Source organism: Hippoglossus hippoglossus, chromosome 20 (assembly GCF_009819705.1).
Source record: "Hippoglossus hippoglossus isolate fHipHip1 chromosome 20, fHipHip1.pri, whole genome shotgun sequence".
Classification (NCBI taxonomy): Eukaryota; Metazoa; Chordata; class Actinopteri; order Pleuronectiformes; family Pleuronectidae; genus Hippoglossus; species Hippoglossus hippoglossus.
The window spans coordinates 1,337,701-1,354,086 of record NC_047170.1 but is presented as its reverse complement, the minus strand read 5'-3'; the positions used below and the strand labels follow the sequence as shown (position 1 = coordinate 1,354,086).

The 16,386-nt window shown below is 41.1% G+C and overlaps 1 long non-coding RNA gene and 1 other non-coding gene across 2 annotated transcripts; both read left to right on the top strand.

The window, feature by feature from the left end:
* The first annotated feature begins 441 nt into the window (after window positions 1–441).
* On the top strand, window positions 442–513 carry trnae-uuc. The gene has a single exon. It is a non-coding gene; the product is annotated as a tRNA-Glu (tRNA).
* Window positions 514–3,034: 2,521 nt separating this feature from the next.
* On the top strand, window positions 3,035–14,540 carry LOC117753914. Its single transcript, XR_004612325.1, has 3 exons — window positions 3,035–3,118; window positions 12,226–12,228; window positions 14,530–14,540. It is a non-coding gene; the product is annotated as an uncharacterized LOC117753914 (long non-coding RNA).
* Window positions 14,541–16,386: the final 1,846 nt, after the last annotated feature.

The following is a 16,386-nucleotide window of genomic DNA, read 5'->3' as shown; positions in this document are numbered from 1 at the left end:
AGACCCACAAAGATTAGGCAGCCATGTAGAAATGAGTGTAAACAAAATACACAAAATAAACAACACAAAACAAAATAACTTAAGCAGCCACGTTCCCAACCAAAATCAAAACAAATGAATAAATGAAATAAACGCCTCACACAGGAGCAGCCGGTGGGATGACCCAGCACGAGAGTAACAAAGGAGAAAAAAAAGGAGATTTTTCCAACAGCACACCCACTCTGACGTGACACTTTAGAGAAGCCAAGGCAAAACAAAGCAAAGCTATGAGCACAGTAGAGTAAAGCAAAACAAAGTAAAACAAAGTAAGGCAAACCAACGTAAAGTAGAGTAAAGTAAAACAAAGTAAGGCGAAACAACATAAAACAAAGTAGAGTAACGCAAAGCAGCAGCTCTCTTGCAGCATGTGACGATGAGCTGATGCAACATCTCAGTGAAGCCTCCCATATGGTCTAGCGGTTAGGATTCCTGGTTTTCACCCAGGCGGCCCGGGTTCGACTCCCGGTATGGGAACTGCTGTTTTGGGACTGGGATCGGACAAGTGGCAGAAAATAACGGACATCAGACTGGAAGGTCTCTGGTTCGAGGCCATGGACTGACAAAAACACACCTGGATCTGTTCAAGTCCAAAAGGACTCTCCCTACCCCACTGTCTGAGTGCTCCTGAGCAAGGCACCTTGCTCCCCTAAACATCTGCTCCCCGGGTGCCGTACATGCCGTACACTACTGTGTGAGTTGTGCTTTGCTGTGTTCACACGGATGGGTCAAAAGCAGAGGACAAATTTCCCCCATTTGCATGTAGTGTGTCTGTGCATGTGTGTGGGACCAATAAAGGAATCTTGAATCTTGAAGCCGCCAAACATCAGCCCAGTCTCACAGTCCCTATGATCATGAATGAACCCTAAGTTAAATACAATAATGATGGTTGAAACACAGTAAAACTATTACCACAGCGGGCTCCATACCGATTAGTTAGTAGCGCCCCTTAGCTCAGGGGAGGGAGGACAGAGTGGGCAGTACTAGGTGTGGGGGGATCCACCTTAAACACACAAAATTATAGGCTACAATGAAGAAAGAGAGGACGACAATGTGGTACAAACATTTCAGCCACCGCTCTCAGATTGATTCTAATCTTCAAATTATGTGAAACACAATTTGTTTTCGTCCTTTGCTCCATGCATGTATAAACATTAAATAAGATATGATATATTTTTGTGTATTATGTATTATGATTATTAATTTCACACTAAACCTCTGATCAACAGGTCGCAATGACATGCCAGGGAATCCAGGAAAACGCCAGCTAAAAAGGAGAGAGGACTTTGAGCAATTAAACATGGATAAAAATGAATATTAATTAAGGTTGTGGAGAAAAAGCAGCGGACCAATTGACTGCTTATAGTGTATGAATGAAAACTCGACTCTCCTGGGATACTCACTGTTCTCATGGAGATCGATGATGACTATGCTCAATGTAGGTACTTTTAAAACTCTTTGATTTATTGCCATGTACTAATCAAGAGAAAAATATGTATTGTGTATCTATGTATATATATATATATATATATATATATATATATAGATAGATATATTCCCTTCAGTCCTGTCACTCATTGCTGTTGCAGTCAAACAAACCTGTCTGCAGTTCACTGCTGCCCAGAGGTAAACTACTGTAGCTACCCAACATCCATTTTTCTTCCACCAAACAAGAGCTATGCTTTTATTATTTGAATCCATTTTGCCAAAACTACTTATTTAATGAATCATATAGTTCTTTAATTTGCATTTGTGTCTGATGGATAAAGTGGTTCTCTTTAAAGTTAGTATAATATCTGTGTGTAGAAGTAGTTGCATCTTAATATTATTAGTGTCAGGCTTATTTGCTTCTTGAAGTACAACTTTATCAGTTTAATAAAAAAATGTGTTTTTGTCCTTTCAGCCATCAGTTCAAGTTGGAGTAATAGTGTATTCACCAAAACAACTGTTGAAGTCTCTGAGCGAAGATGCACCTATAAAAATAGGTGAAAGGAGGAAGCCAACATAAGTGGTTGGACAAGCAAACAGGATGGGAACAAGCAAACAATTAAGGCAGATTAGCTTCCATTTTATTTAACCAGGAAACCAGAGGGGTACACAGGAAATGTCACTAAAAAACACTCATTGCATGCACTGATGGTCAGTATTGTAGGTTACACTTTGCACAACATTGTTCTATAAGCTCTGGTGGATGATTACACAATCTGTCAACCAAATGAAAAAAAACAAGCCTACTCTGTATTTATCAAAACTTGTTTTTTATCAACGTGGGTTAAGCCCTCCACAAACGGCTCCATACAAGAAGTCCAACATAACCAACACAGTCAAGTAGCTGCAACATAGGAACTCAGTTTATTCCTGAGTGCACACACACACACACCCACACACAAGTTTGCATAGCTTTCCCAATTTAGAATTTGCCTTGACTTCCATTCATTGTGTACAGCCCAACTGAAACCTTATCCTTTACCTTAACCAGCACCTCAGAAATTAAGTTTTGTTTAGGACCGGGGTTTGGTCTGCTTATGCTTGAAAAGGTCCTAAGAGGCAGCACAACCAAATAGAGAGAGTTAATACAAATTAAATAAAATGCAACATTCATAAAAGTAGGAGACCCACTCGGAGTGGACCACAAAGGGTCATAGCATCAGGTGTCTTCCCTCTAACCTGAACTAACATCAAAACTAAACCTAACTAGCAAACCCATACAAAAATGAGACAAACTACAATTACTGCACTGCGGTTGCATGCCTCCACCAACCAGGGCAGTTTCTGTGTACATATTTCTACATATTTTTTTTCAGATTCAAATAAAGTCACTGTGACCTTTACCTTTGACCACTGAAATGTAATTACTTCAGTCCAGTTCGGTTGAGTCCAGGTGACAACTGATCAAAAGTTGTAGAAATTCCCTCAAATCTGTGTTATTCAAGAGGCCAACCACATGTTTCTGAGGCCACCGTGGCCTTGACCTTTGACCACTGAAATCTAATCAGTGAGTCCAACTGAACATGTGTGCCAAATTTGAAAGAATTCCCTCGAGATGTTCCTGAGATATTACATTCAAAAGGCAAAACATGTGGTCAGAGGGACCAGAGACCAAATTCTAATCAGGTCATCCATGTGTCAAAGTGAATTGTACCAGATGCAATGAAATTCCTTACGGGCAGTCCTGACATATCAAATTCACGGGAACGTGAGGTCACTGTGACCTTGACCTTTACCTTCAGGCCCCAAAAATTAAGGTAATCTTTGAGTCCAAGTGAACGTTTGTACCACATTTGAAGACATTCCCTCAGGCTGATCTTAAGTTGTCATGTTCAAGAAAAACATACTTTGTGAGACCAGCCTGACCCTTAACCTTTGACCTTTGGCTACCAAAATCAAGGTGTTCTGGAGATTTTGCTTTGTGACGTTACAGTGACAACGGACCACCAAATTCCATTCAGGTTATTCTTGAGCCCATGTGAATGTTTGTGCCAGATGGGAGGATATTTCCGTTTGGCATTTCTGATATATTGTGTTCAAAACAATGTATTGTCACATGACCTTGATCTTTTGACCATCAACCACCAAAATGTAATCAGTTCATCTTTGAGTTTAAGTGAATGTGTCTACCAAGTTTGAAGACATTCCCTCAGACATATCTTAAGATATCACGTTCATGAAAAACGTAATTAAAATATTATGTGAGGCCACCTTGACCTTTGACCCCTGGCTAGCAAATCAATTGGTATAGATTGATACTTGACTCAAAGTGAATGTTTGTGCCAAATGTAAAAAGATTTCTGAATGGTGCTCCAAAGATATCACCCTCATGATCCAAAAAAGATGCTTTGTTAGGCCCCTGTGACCTTGACCTTTGACAAGCAAAATCTAATCAGTTCATAGTGCCTCCATTCACTGGCTGTCCCCGGCACCGAGGCATCAAAACAATACAAAACCCCAAATCAGTTGGTCACAAAAACATAAACTGGTTTTATTTTGGAAGAGGGACCAGATTAGATACACCTGAGGAACGGTAAGTCTCACTGAGCGACCATTCACATACCAGCAAGGAGGGATGGAGCGAGAGTGTAAAACCCTCACCCTAAGTTATAGAGCAATGTATGCTAGAAGAGGTCAAATCCTTAACACAGAAAAACAGTTACTGTCCTCCACATTGATGGCCTGCAGTTGCAAATTCCAACTCAGTAGGTATACTTATACTGTGCCTAGTTCAGACTACTTGACATTCAAAGTTTTTGGAGCATTATGGAGTTCACACGACTTGACTTGCTGTCTTCTGATTAAGGGTCTTGCAGTCATTGTGAGGTCATACTATGCGACTGATCGGCGGCAGAGGGTCACAAACTACATGATGTTTCACCATGAAAACACACAGAAAGAGACATTGTGTGTCTGAGTGATCCTCCTGCTCTTTTGTGTGACCCTTCTCACAGAATAACACATTAAGCTGGAGGAGAGGTGAAATTGTTCAGCGGCCACCGCAATTGTATCGAATAGAGTGTGGCTCTGGCGGCATTATTCTGTCCAAACCTGTCTGAGTCCAAGAGAAAACTGACCAAACCCAACAGGCCTTTTCTGTCCGAACCTGACCCAATGGGCACCTTGGCCTTTTGTCTGCAACCTCCGAAAGTCGCTTGCAACTGGAAAATTGGGCTAAAGATCATTTGGTATGAAGCAGGCTTTAACGGCTCATCAAAGCGGATAACTTTAGGGATAGGGCTGTGTGACAGGAGGTCTCCTCTGTTTTCAAACATTGACTGGCAGGCTTCAGACCGCTGAAAGCTCACCATCAGACTTTGCAACAAATGAGATTTACCCGTATCCTATCAGTAAGTCCATACTTAAAAGCAGATAAAAGTCCTCGGTTCTGTACCAACTATCGAAAGGTAAACGGTGTAACAAAACCAGATGCTTATCCACTGCCACGCAAATGGAAGACTGCGTAGATCAGGTTGGTTCAATTAGCTTTGTTAGCACATTTGATCTGCTCTAAGGTTATTAGCAAGTACCGCTGTCCCAGTGAGCTAGAGAGATCTCCACTTTCATTACCCTGTTGGACTTTTTTCATATTCTGTAATGAGTTTTGGATTAAGGAAATGCACCAAGAACTTTCCAGCGCCTTATGAGCATGGTTATATCTGGGCTGTGCTGTGTATCTTGATGACAGTCATTTATAGTGATACCCTTGGAAGCTCATGTCTTCTGCATTTGAAAGCTGTTTGTTAGTCATAAACACTGGTTTATTTAGGTGCATGTCCTGTTTCCTCACAAGCCTCTTCATATCTGCTATTATAAACTGCTTGCAGGAAATCACATCTTACATATTTGCACACTGTCCGATGGTTGATAGGAATAAGGGAGGCACCGAAGTCTGCATTGTGACACAGTCCAGCAGGTACTGCCCTAGTAGAAACCTTATTGGCACTGGATTTCAATACCCAACCCTACTGTCCAGACCCCATTGAAAGACTGCCTACGTAATTTATTCAATGTAATGTACTCATACTATTTTTACATATTTAAGGGTTTCCAATTCATCGATTTATTTTTGACCTGGGTGAAATTGAAAGACTGTTTCTCAACTCATTTATCCTCATTCAGTTGGTTCTCAGAATTCATAAGATAGCTTTGTCCTCCATTGATTTCCCTCCCGGCCACAGTCAAAACATTTTGGCATGTGGCTACAGGAGTAGTCCTGTGGCTGCGTGGCTCCATTAGTCAATTATTCTTCTTACATTCCATTCACACAGTCGTCATGAGTTAACACAACTTAAAAGATCAACAAAACCACTCCAAATGACCATCATAAGGTTGAGCCCTTCAAAACTGCAAAGGACACACATTTTGTCCCCTCCTATCTTTTATTGTTTATTACAATAAGTGAATGTTTGAGTGTGGACGAATGTGAGGTCCAGCCTTTCAGGTTTGTTTCCTCTAACTAAACAGTACTGTACTTCTGACACTTACCCTGTCAACCAAGCAATTGCATCGTTTTGATTAGGGGCCACTCACTTACAAACCAGCAACCTCTCTGTGCTCAAGTTATAGAATCTGTGTGTATTGGTTGTTTTGATGAATTCAAGAAGTGATGAACATCTGAGATATGACAATTGTCTAATTGGTGATACTCTGCTATGGGTGTCGCAGGTTTCTGTCATGTCAGAGATTTGAATTGAAAGACTTGGCAAGAGAGAGAGACAATAAAAGAAAGAGATGGAATGAGCGAAATGAAAGCGTGCAAGAGAGGTAAGAACTGAGCGGGAGAGAAACAAAAAGAGAACAAAAGACCTGGCTGTCTGGAGTGGCAGACCAAAGCTGAAATGTTTCACTTCAGATTGACACTTCAGTGAGCGTGAGCGAGGTGCAGAGACAGGATGATGGGTGGGGGGACTTTTAAAGTAGTATCCTTAGGTGAAGAACAGAGTTAAGTGTTCCCTTGCAGTCTTGCAGTCTTCAGTGTGGAAATGAATGGTTGACTCTCCTTGAAAAACTGAGTTGCTATGACAACCAGCCCTTTTCTCCATTTCGTTTTTTAAAAAATCACCCCCCACCCCCATGCACACACACACACATTTCTCTCCCTCCGCCTCGCTCAAACAGACACACACACGTACTACACAGAAATAGAGGTAGAGTTTTGTTAGACTGTTTAAAGTGCAGTCGTAACACAATGGTATAGTGAGGAGATGCAACAGGCTTTCCAGGTTTTCTCCAGAAGAAATCTTTTTTTTTCTAAATTTGTAAGAGTTCAAATCCTTGATGCAAAACATAGCTGACGTGTCAGTGCTGTAGACACGCAATTGTAATTTCAACTTGGTAAGCTTAAATAATCAACATGCAGGAATTCAAACTATTCAAATTACCTGTTCAAATAGAAAACGGCAAAAGTCTATATGCACAACAAAGTATTTGAAGTAGTTTGCCTTGTGACCTAGCCGAGGGCGCTCTAAATTCTAATCATCAGCTTAAGCTATGGACCTATTAACCTATCAAGCTAGACATGTCATGTTGTTTGCTACACAACTGCGGCACAGGAGGTAGAGTGGTTCATGCTGAAGTGTCTTTGGGCAAGATACTGCACCCTGAACAGCCCCCTGATTGCTGTACCGGTAATGTGTGACTGACGTATATAGAGACATGGCTGCACATAGATGACCTGTATTAATGTGTAATGGGTGAATGCTGGGTACTCGGCACCATGGTCATCAAGACTAGAACAGTGCTATACAAATACAGACATTTACACATATGAGGCGAAGCCATCGTGAGTGGACAGTAATGACACCAAAGCATCTGAGAAGCAGTATGTGGAAGGATTTAGGGTTATACATGGTAGGTGAAGTAGCTAACAAAGATAAGGCTGTTTGTGGACTCTGTTCAAAGCAGCTTAAACTGCAACCATAACAAATCTGTGGACTCAGCTGTTAGCTTTCCGCACAAGTGAGTCAGCAGCAGCACCACAGATGAGCAGAGTAACGTGAGGTGTACAACCTTGTCTGACTGCCTAGTGTTCAGGGGATTCAGCAGGCTCTTGTCAGGAGCTTGTACAAATGTCGTTTATGTGCAAGGATATGCATATAAATCTCAGCATAGCAGGGATGAAGAACAATACAAAATTAAGTCAGACAAGAAGAAATCCTTGTGCATCTGTGTGTGTGTGTGTGGGGGGGGGGGGGGTTCTTAACAGCTGGGGGCAATGTCGACATTCTCGAAAGTGCTTTTAAATAATGCAATCAGTGTGAAATTATGAAAGGAATGACAAAGAGGTGACATGTGATGCTATGATGATTGGTCGTATGTTCTAGAATCACAATGTGGCTGAGGGGTAGAGCGGTCGTCCTCCAACCTGAAGGTCAGCAGTTTGATCCCCAGTCTTCCCCATCTGCATGCCGAAGTGTCCTTGGGCAAGATGTTGAACCCTGAATTGCCCCTCATAGAACAACAAAGTGCTGCTAATAGATGCACTGTATGAATGTGTGTGTGAATGGGTGAATGTAAAACTGTACTGTAAAGAGCTTTGAGTGGTCATCAAGACTAGAAAAGCGCTATATAAATACAAAACCATTTACCATTTACAATGGTTAGGTTGGCCTTTAGTGCATGGCATTTTCTTACCTAACTTCAAAAGATAACTCTCTCTCTCTCTCTCTCTCTCTCTCTATATATATATATATATATATATATATCAGCAAGCATCCACAGGTATTCATAGCTAAAATTTTGTCAGAAAATGTTGAGTGTGTGTGTGTGTGTATGTGTGTGTGTGGCTTGACAGGCTGGCTTTAATGAGCTGAGAGAGCGAACGGTGCATCAATGAAATCAATAGTGGAATTAACACATTCACATGTTAGACTCATTTGCTTTTTGACATTTCCCTGCATGCAATTAAGCGGCTCAGATATGCAAGTCGGATCTTATTAATGCACACCGGTTGGTTTAGTATTCAGAGGACGAGGTGTCTAAGATCCCCTTCAGCCGGAGCAAGACTGTGTCTGGGATGGCTGCTAGTTTGCTAGGACTGCTGTGGTATAGGCATCAGCTCTCCCAGAGCTAATTGCCAATTGATCATTGGAAACATACTTTTAAGAAACAGATTCTTTTGAAGACAATGAAGCTGACGACCAGTTAGAGTTATGGAGAAGGTATGGCAAGTTGGACTTATGTAAATCCTTCCCAGCCATTTGTAACAAGGTTACAATACACACAAACCGGATTCCAATAAACAGTTCTAGTTCAGGTGAAAACAAACTTTCATTAAACTGCAACCTACAATTTGAATAAACCATTATTGCTCATTGCAAACTACAGCTATGTGGTATTGGAGAGGTATTTTCCTGGAATTTGGTTTAAAAATGTTAAAATCTTACAATGACTGAGGCAAAGTAAAGATAATAGTCCGGTTTTTCCCACTCAGCATTTGTATTCACTATAAAAAGAACAGCATTTGTCATGTTCTACATGCTTAGAACTATGGGTATAACAGATACAATACTGCACTACTCAGTTAAGGACACGGGGATCCCATCTGCTGACAACAGTCACTGCTGCCGTCTGATAACCAAAACAGATGGTGTTTCAATTACTTTAATCATGACTGTGATCTTTTCCTATAACCTTTTTTAGTTTTAGTTGGCTGAACCAAACCTAGAGATGGCAGATAGAATACACTGATTTAACAGTCACACAACTCCTTTTGAAAGGCAGTTTAATTTAACTATATGCTGCATTTATCATCCCCAACAGTAGGCATACTGTATGAGGACTTTCACTTTGACGTGATTGATGCATTTTGCAGGCATCTGAAAGGCACCTGGTAGCCTGGCATGTAATTCCTCTGCATTCTCTCATTTGATTGATGTGCATGCTCAGCAGCAAATTACACAGAATGGATCCACTGGTTCATTCTGTGTAAGCAGAACCAGATCGATGCATAGCTCTTTCCCCACAATTTCTCCGCTCTTCTGCATGTCAAAGTAGTTGTTCCTACTGTGCTACACAGTTTCTTGCTGCTTTTAGTCCAGCATTCTAGGTAGTCATCAGAATCACACACACTAACACACACTAACACTGATCACAAGTGGATTGGCTCAGCAAATATTACCCAAATTGCCACCCTGGACATCCTAAATATAAGACTTCTCAGTCCCTATGTTCACTCCTTGGTTGTGTTGTTACCTCATCCTTAAGCCATTTTTCAGAACCATCTCTTTCCGCAAACCTTTCACAAGAAGTAACTGTTGGACTGAATTGAAATGGAGGTTTCAGTATAACCAACAGAGCTTACATCTGGACAAGCTGTTTGATTGATTGAATTTAATGGAACATAAAAAGTCAGTGAAATTCGGTGTAAAGTTTACACCGAATGAGACTAAATATATATATATATATTTATGTAAAATTGTATGGGAATATATCACTGGTCATGGTCCTCAAAGTTAAAACGGCTACACTGAAAAATGTAAAAGTATGGGACAAAGGCGTTGGTTTAAGAGTGGCATTTTGGCATCAGCCTGGGTGTGTGTGGCGCAGGTGGCTAAACCACCTTGTCCTTGTCACAGCGGGTGGTACAGGGGATGAGTTTGAGAGCTTTTTGGGCAGCAGCCTGAAAGCTTTTGGAGCCCCGTGAGAGCACATATGGACCCAGCCAGAAAACGTCTGGCCCTGAAAGTAGTTCCAACGATCGTTCCATGGCTCTGCTTGGCCTGTCCACTGATCCATCCTTCCATGAATGACTCTTTTCAACAGCCGCTGCCTCATTCCTCTCCCTCTGTATACCCAGCCCCCTCATCCAAATGCCTCACTACGCTCCCTCTGTCTCATTGTTCCAGCCCAGTGGTATCATCTGTCTCAGTGCCACTTGGAAACGCCCTACACGAGTTGTGGCTGGGCAAACATTTAACTAAATGTATCCCATTCCAAATCTAGGATTACATCCTGCTGTTTCAATATTTGGGCGGCTCTGAGTGCCCATGGCCCTTAGACAACAGGTCAAGTTGTCCAAACACACCCCTCCATCTAAGGAAAGCACAGAACAGGGCTGCTACTGAAAGGAAAAGCAAACCAAAGTGCTTTTTACCTTGCCTTCTATACAGCAGTTTATGTTAATCAGCCTTTGGCCAATAAGGCAAGACTTCCTCCTGCAGTCTGAAGAAAAACAGACATTAGCTGCACCAAGATGTGTAGAAATCTACTGTGTCCCAACATTAAAGTAAAGGCATACACATGGCAGGTCTCCTTTCAAGGTTTTGACCACAGGAATCTGAGTGTTTTGCTTTTGTTTTTCTGAACATTTACATTTCCATGGTAAATAAATGTACACCTGACTATGCAGATGGTTTGTACAATAAGTACAGTATTTTAGTGGTTTGATATTTAAGAACATTTGTTTATAAATTATAGATAAACCAGAATGGCAGCCACTAAAGCGCATTCCTAACGGTCCCCTTACATTCAATCAAGTCCCCTAATAATGTCTGATTTTCATAAGATGTTTTTTTCGTGAAAATATAATTTTCTGGGAATAGTGAAAATACAAAAAAAACACCCAATCTTACAATGTTAAAGATATAAATGAATTCCCAGATCTACGCCTTTGTTTGGATCTGCACTACAATTATATGCAATCGTTCCAAGCCCATCTTCGATCCTTATTCCAGTTCCTTAGTTTTGTGGAAATCTGCTCTGTAGTTTCTGCTGAAAACAATTGTTAATGTAAGACATTGATTTCAAAGCACTTGAAGGCTGTTTCCATCTTCTTATAGTGTTATACTACAAGGCACAGGATATGTCCTATACCTCTGCAGGAGAGGACTCCCTCCCCTACTCCATCTGTACCATAGAGTGTAAATAAATACCGTCTCCACTTCCTCTCATTGCACTAAAATGAAGTCAAAATATTAATGATATGGGTGCCGCCATCTTGGTCTGTACACAGCAACTGCTCTGATTACCGGTTGTCCACTCCTAAAGGTATTGGTCATTCCCATACATCCACAACTATATGATAGGAGAGTGGATCTTAACAAGGTGGCAGTCACATTATTAGTATTCAGACTATTGAATAATGGAGAGAGATTGTGATTTTTCACCACCAGCAAAGAAACCCCTTCCAACCAGGGCCCCTGGACATGAAGAGAATCTCCATGGCACCTCATTTGACCTTTTCAACATGTTTTCACTGAATACACAAAGGAAACCCTGTGCAGGCACTGGGGATCCTCTCCAGGGGGGGGGGACACGGTTCTTCAGGCTTTTGAAACAGGTCTTCTATCCAGTGCTGCTGAGACTGGGGGAACAGAACAGCATCTTCTCTGTGGGATTTCAAGTGAGTGATCAAGACAAGTATGCTGAAAAAGACCAGAGGTGAGGCACAGACTATGACCATCTGTTAGGCCTGAGGCCACTGTGTGACAGTAAAAGATTGCTGCAAGACCCATTATCATCTGGGCTAAAAACCACACACTCTTCCATCCCTTTGTAGTCATTGCATTTACAAAGAGTAATATCCCCCACATGGAACTCTCTAGAGAGAAGCATAGCAGCCCGTGACCCAATTGACCCTTATGGAGGGACTAACTGCCCTGCTGTGTGGGGTCAGTGTAGTCACACCAAAAAGTACTCCCACCATTACCCAGTCCACATCAGCAGACAGGTTGAACAGGCCACAGCACCTAAGTGCAGTTTGTGATGTGGCACTCTGCTTTGTCCTTCACACAAACTGCTGGAACCAGTGAATGGACACTAAAAGAGATGTATTTGAATTATTCTGCCTGTGGTGTGCAAAAGAGAGTTAATTCTTCTTTTGCTTTTGTTTTTTCTCGGTCTCATAACTGTATACTGCCATGTGGCATTACATTCTAACAGCCAAGGTTATATTGAAGGATTTATACTAGTTACCACTAATACTTGTTACTGGTTTGTATCCTACTAAATACTCTTTACATAGTAAGAGATTTAAGGCCCAAGTAATCTGAAAATAGTGGCCAGTAGCCCAGGAAGTTGAAACTAGTAAATGTTCAGGCTGATCTATGAAAATGCAACAGATCTTTATCTGAAATGTCCCATCAATCCACCCGTGCATCATCTGAACTGCTTATCCCTTTGAGGGTCTCAGGGGGGCAGGAGCCAATCCCATCTGACATTGGGTGGCAGGCGGGTTGCACCCTGGACCGGTCGCCCGTCTGCAATTATTTTAATTAATTATTATAATTATTGGAAATAATCCAAATGTTGCAGGCCCATTTCCCATTGGCTTCACATTCGCATGATCTCAGTGTTGTTGAAATTAATCTGTTGGTATAACGTGTCATGCAGCCATGTCTAAAGTGCAACAATACCAACATCTTACGTTGTATAGCCAGACTATTTACTCTGTAAAGTATAATACTGCATCTTTTTTGAAAAATGACTGAAGAAGCAGAGTGAGAATGAATTAAAAAAAAAAGTTTCCACTCTCTTCTTTCACACTCTTCTAATCACTGCTTAAAGTGAAAAGAGATTTTTGGTTTTCAAATGTTAGACGTTCCAATAAGCTCCCTGTGATAAGCATAAACAACCCCCACCTATCCACCCCCCGGGAACTCTTCCAGACTGCCTGATCATAATAGGGTGACCACATCTGCCTTTCCTCATTAATTTGTGCAGTAGACAATTTAAGAATGTTGTAAAAAAAAATGTAGCTGGTAAACATAGTGAGAAGAGCATTTAGCAGTTATGTAGCAAAATACAGTGTTTGCAGAGAAAGAGCTCGTCCAAAGCTCACTGATGAACACGTTACATCTCGAGGCACACTCTGTTTACGAGTTTCTAATCTTAATGCCAAGCTTATTTAACCAACTGCTAATTCGTGTGATAGACAAGTCTCATGTTTTGAGTTTAGGTTTGGACTCTAAAGGAGACTAAATCGATTTTTGAGGGTTTAATATTAGAAATGCAACAAGGAATGGATGAAATCACAGACAATGATTTCAAAGTCAAGAGGTCCAACACGTGAACGTTTCCTATTAAAAACAGAACGACACATCCTGAGAAAAGATGTTTTCAGTTCATACAGAAAGAACAACAAAATAGTTGTTATTGAAAATGAAAATAAAACAAACAGGACTGAGATGTTGAAATAATATAATAACATGAGGATTATATGCGAAGAAAACCTTACATAGCAAATTGTTTTTGTGCGTTCCACAATAAGGGGATTGAGATGACTTTTATATTTGTATTTAGTTCTGATGTTGATATTCACATTTATATTAAGTTTTGATGATGATATTTATATTTGTTTTTAATTCTGATGATGATACTGTGAACTTTAATTTCCTCCTTGTCAGAACAGATGTGACAGAGAAAAAAACAGCTGTTCTGTCTTTTATACTTACATTGGTCTGTCCAGGTGCAATGAGGTGGCATATTTTATTTATTGGTGCAGCAAAGAATTGTGGGACAGCATGGTCTCTGTTTGTTTCATAAAGGATGGTCAGGTGTTTCCTCTGCTAAGATAGGAAAACAGGCGATGAGATAGGAAGCACGTAATCTCCTTTCCTTATCATATTGAGTATTCAAACAGCTCTTATTGTGACAGCCGCTGACCTACTCCCAGGTCATTTCACTGAGTAAGGAGCCTTCCTATGCAAAATGGACATTTGGAATGCACCCAAAATGAGGACAGGCACCCACAGAGAAGGAAACCAGGAAGTGGAAACAAAGCAAACAAAGGAATGAGAGTAAAATCCTAACAAAGAGAGTGATATTGATCTTTTCATGTCACACTTGAAAGAAAGCAAATAAACACATTTGCCAAGAAATCAAACACTTTATTACGGGATTTTGTTAATTTTCATGATAATAAATAAAATAAATATATTTTAATTATTATAATCTCACCTCTGATTATATGCAATTAAAATAATGAAACAGTCTGAGCAGCCCTAATAGAGGGCATGAGATAAGAAACACAAAAGCCAATGGAAGACATTAAACAGAGTCTAGAGAAAGCTCAATAGCTTCCTTCTCCTCAGAGGCTGAGGGGGAAATTCTGTATCAACACTGATCCACACTTCCATCAACATGACAGCTCGCAGCATTTTAAACCAGGATCTGTTATCATGGCTCTCAGAAGGAGATGGCTTCCCCCTTCCCCTCTCCCACCCCTCTCCATCACAAAAATCAATATTTATAATTTTACAAGATCAGGACAAATCCGCTGCAACGCTGGCGTTATTAAAACAATAAAAACATCGGAGAGACAGGTATTTGCTGGGAGCCCCGACTGGATTAAAGGTCCTGTTTTCTCCTTATCTCTCTCTTGCTTCCTTTCCTTCCTCCCCCTCTCTCTAATTCCCACCTTCTCCTCCCAGCTATATAATAAGCCTCGCTGTAAAAGACGTTATAGAGGTCCTGCTTCTTAATATCACTGGCCGGTTTTAAGTAATGACGTAAATAAAAAGGAGAGTGATCTATGAAGGGGTTTGCACAGGGGTAGTAGTGGGTGGATGGGTTTATGTCATCCCTCCCCCTTGGGAAGAGGCAGGGAATCATGGGGGGGCAGCAGACAATTGAGAGCGTCTATTTACTGGATTGTCTGCAGACTGATTTTGTGGGGTATTGTTTGGTTGTCCACGGGGCAGAGCCAAGGAGTTGAAGTATTCGTTCACGATAGCACCAGTGGAGGAAACCACTTGAGAAATGTACACATGTCTTTATGTGCTGTATGTGCTGTATGGAGTAAATACAAACTGGTATCACATGTAATCCAGTGCAGGTTCTGTTCTTATTTTGGCATGAGAACTATACATATGTATAACAAACCATCTCAATTACTGGGTGTCCATATATGCACACAAATGTAAACCTAAACCAGGGTCTTTAAATTTTTATGGCTGTCAAAATCAGGTTTTTGTTCAGACATGGTCTTTGTCTCTCTCGAAGATTTTGCAAATAATAGATCTCCTAAAATGGTTTTCATCTGAACCTGTGTCATGCCTTCTTATTCTAAGAGAATCAGTCCTGAAAGGGAATCTGGAAATGTTAACTTTTGATTATTAATCAGTCGTAAGCAGATTTTATGTACTGCTGTTAAAAAAGTAAGAACTGTGTAGGATACTTTGACACTTGGCTGAATGTCGGCTGAGTGAGGGATGAAAATGGAAATGACCCTGGAATGTACCGCAAAACTTTAGTTGGTTCTTTCCTGTGACCCTCTGAAAGCTTCTCTCGACCCTCTTTCAGTCTCAACCGTGCCAGTTGAGAAACACTACATTAGACCATCCAGGCTGTCATGTCAGCCCGAATCTCGTTATCTCCTCAGAGAAACCTTGGCTAACAGGAACCTAACGACTTCCCTTAACGACACGTCTCCATGGAGATAACCGGACATCACCTGGAAACCATGCCTGATGGCAGGGAGGACAATTTAAGGCCATTTCATGTCCACACAATCACACACAAGCCCTCGTGTGGGCAAAGTGTGCACATTCTCGGGGTCTTGCTAAGGTGCGCGCACACACTCACAAAGAATTACGGACAGTATCTTCCCGCTCGCTTGCCTCCGAGGTAATGACCGCAAATTTTGCAGTTGCAGACAGCCACAATTGGGACTATTTGTGCCTCTCTCAGATAATCTGTCAGTTTATATGAAGAGAAATCTGCAGAAATGATTAGCACAGTGTCTTCATGGTTTCCTCCTGCCATTTTCCCTTTCACCGTAATTGAGAGGCGGCATCCCCAGGCAGAGAAAGATTGACTGTAAAACACTGAAATTGTGACAAATCAGGTCTATCCAGTTCCTGAAAGTTGATGTTTGTGGGACAGTGGACACTGGCATTTTCAGATTTCAGTGAAACTAGT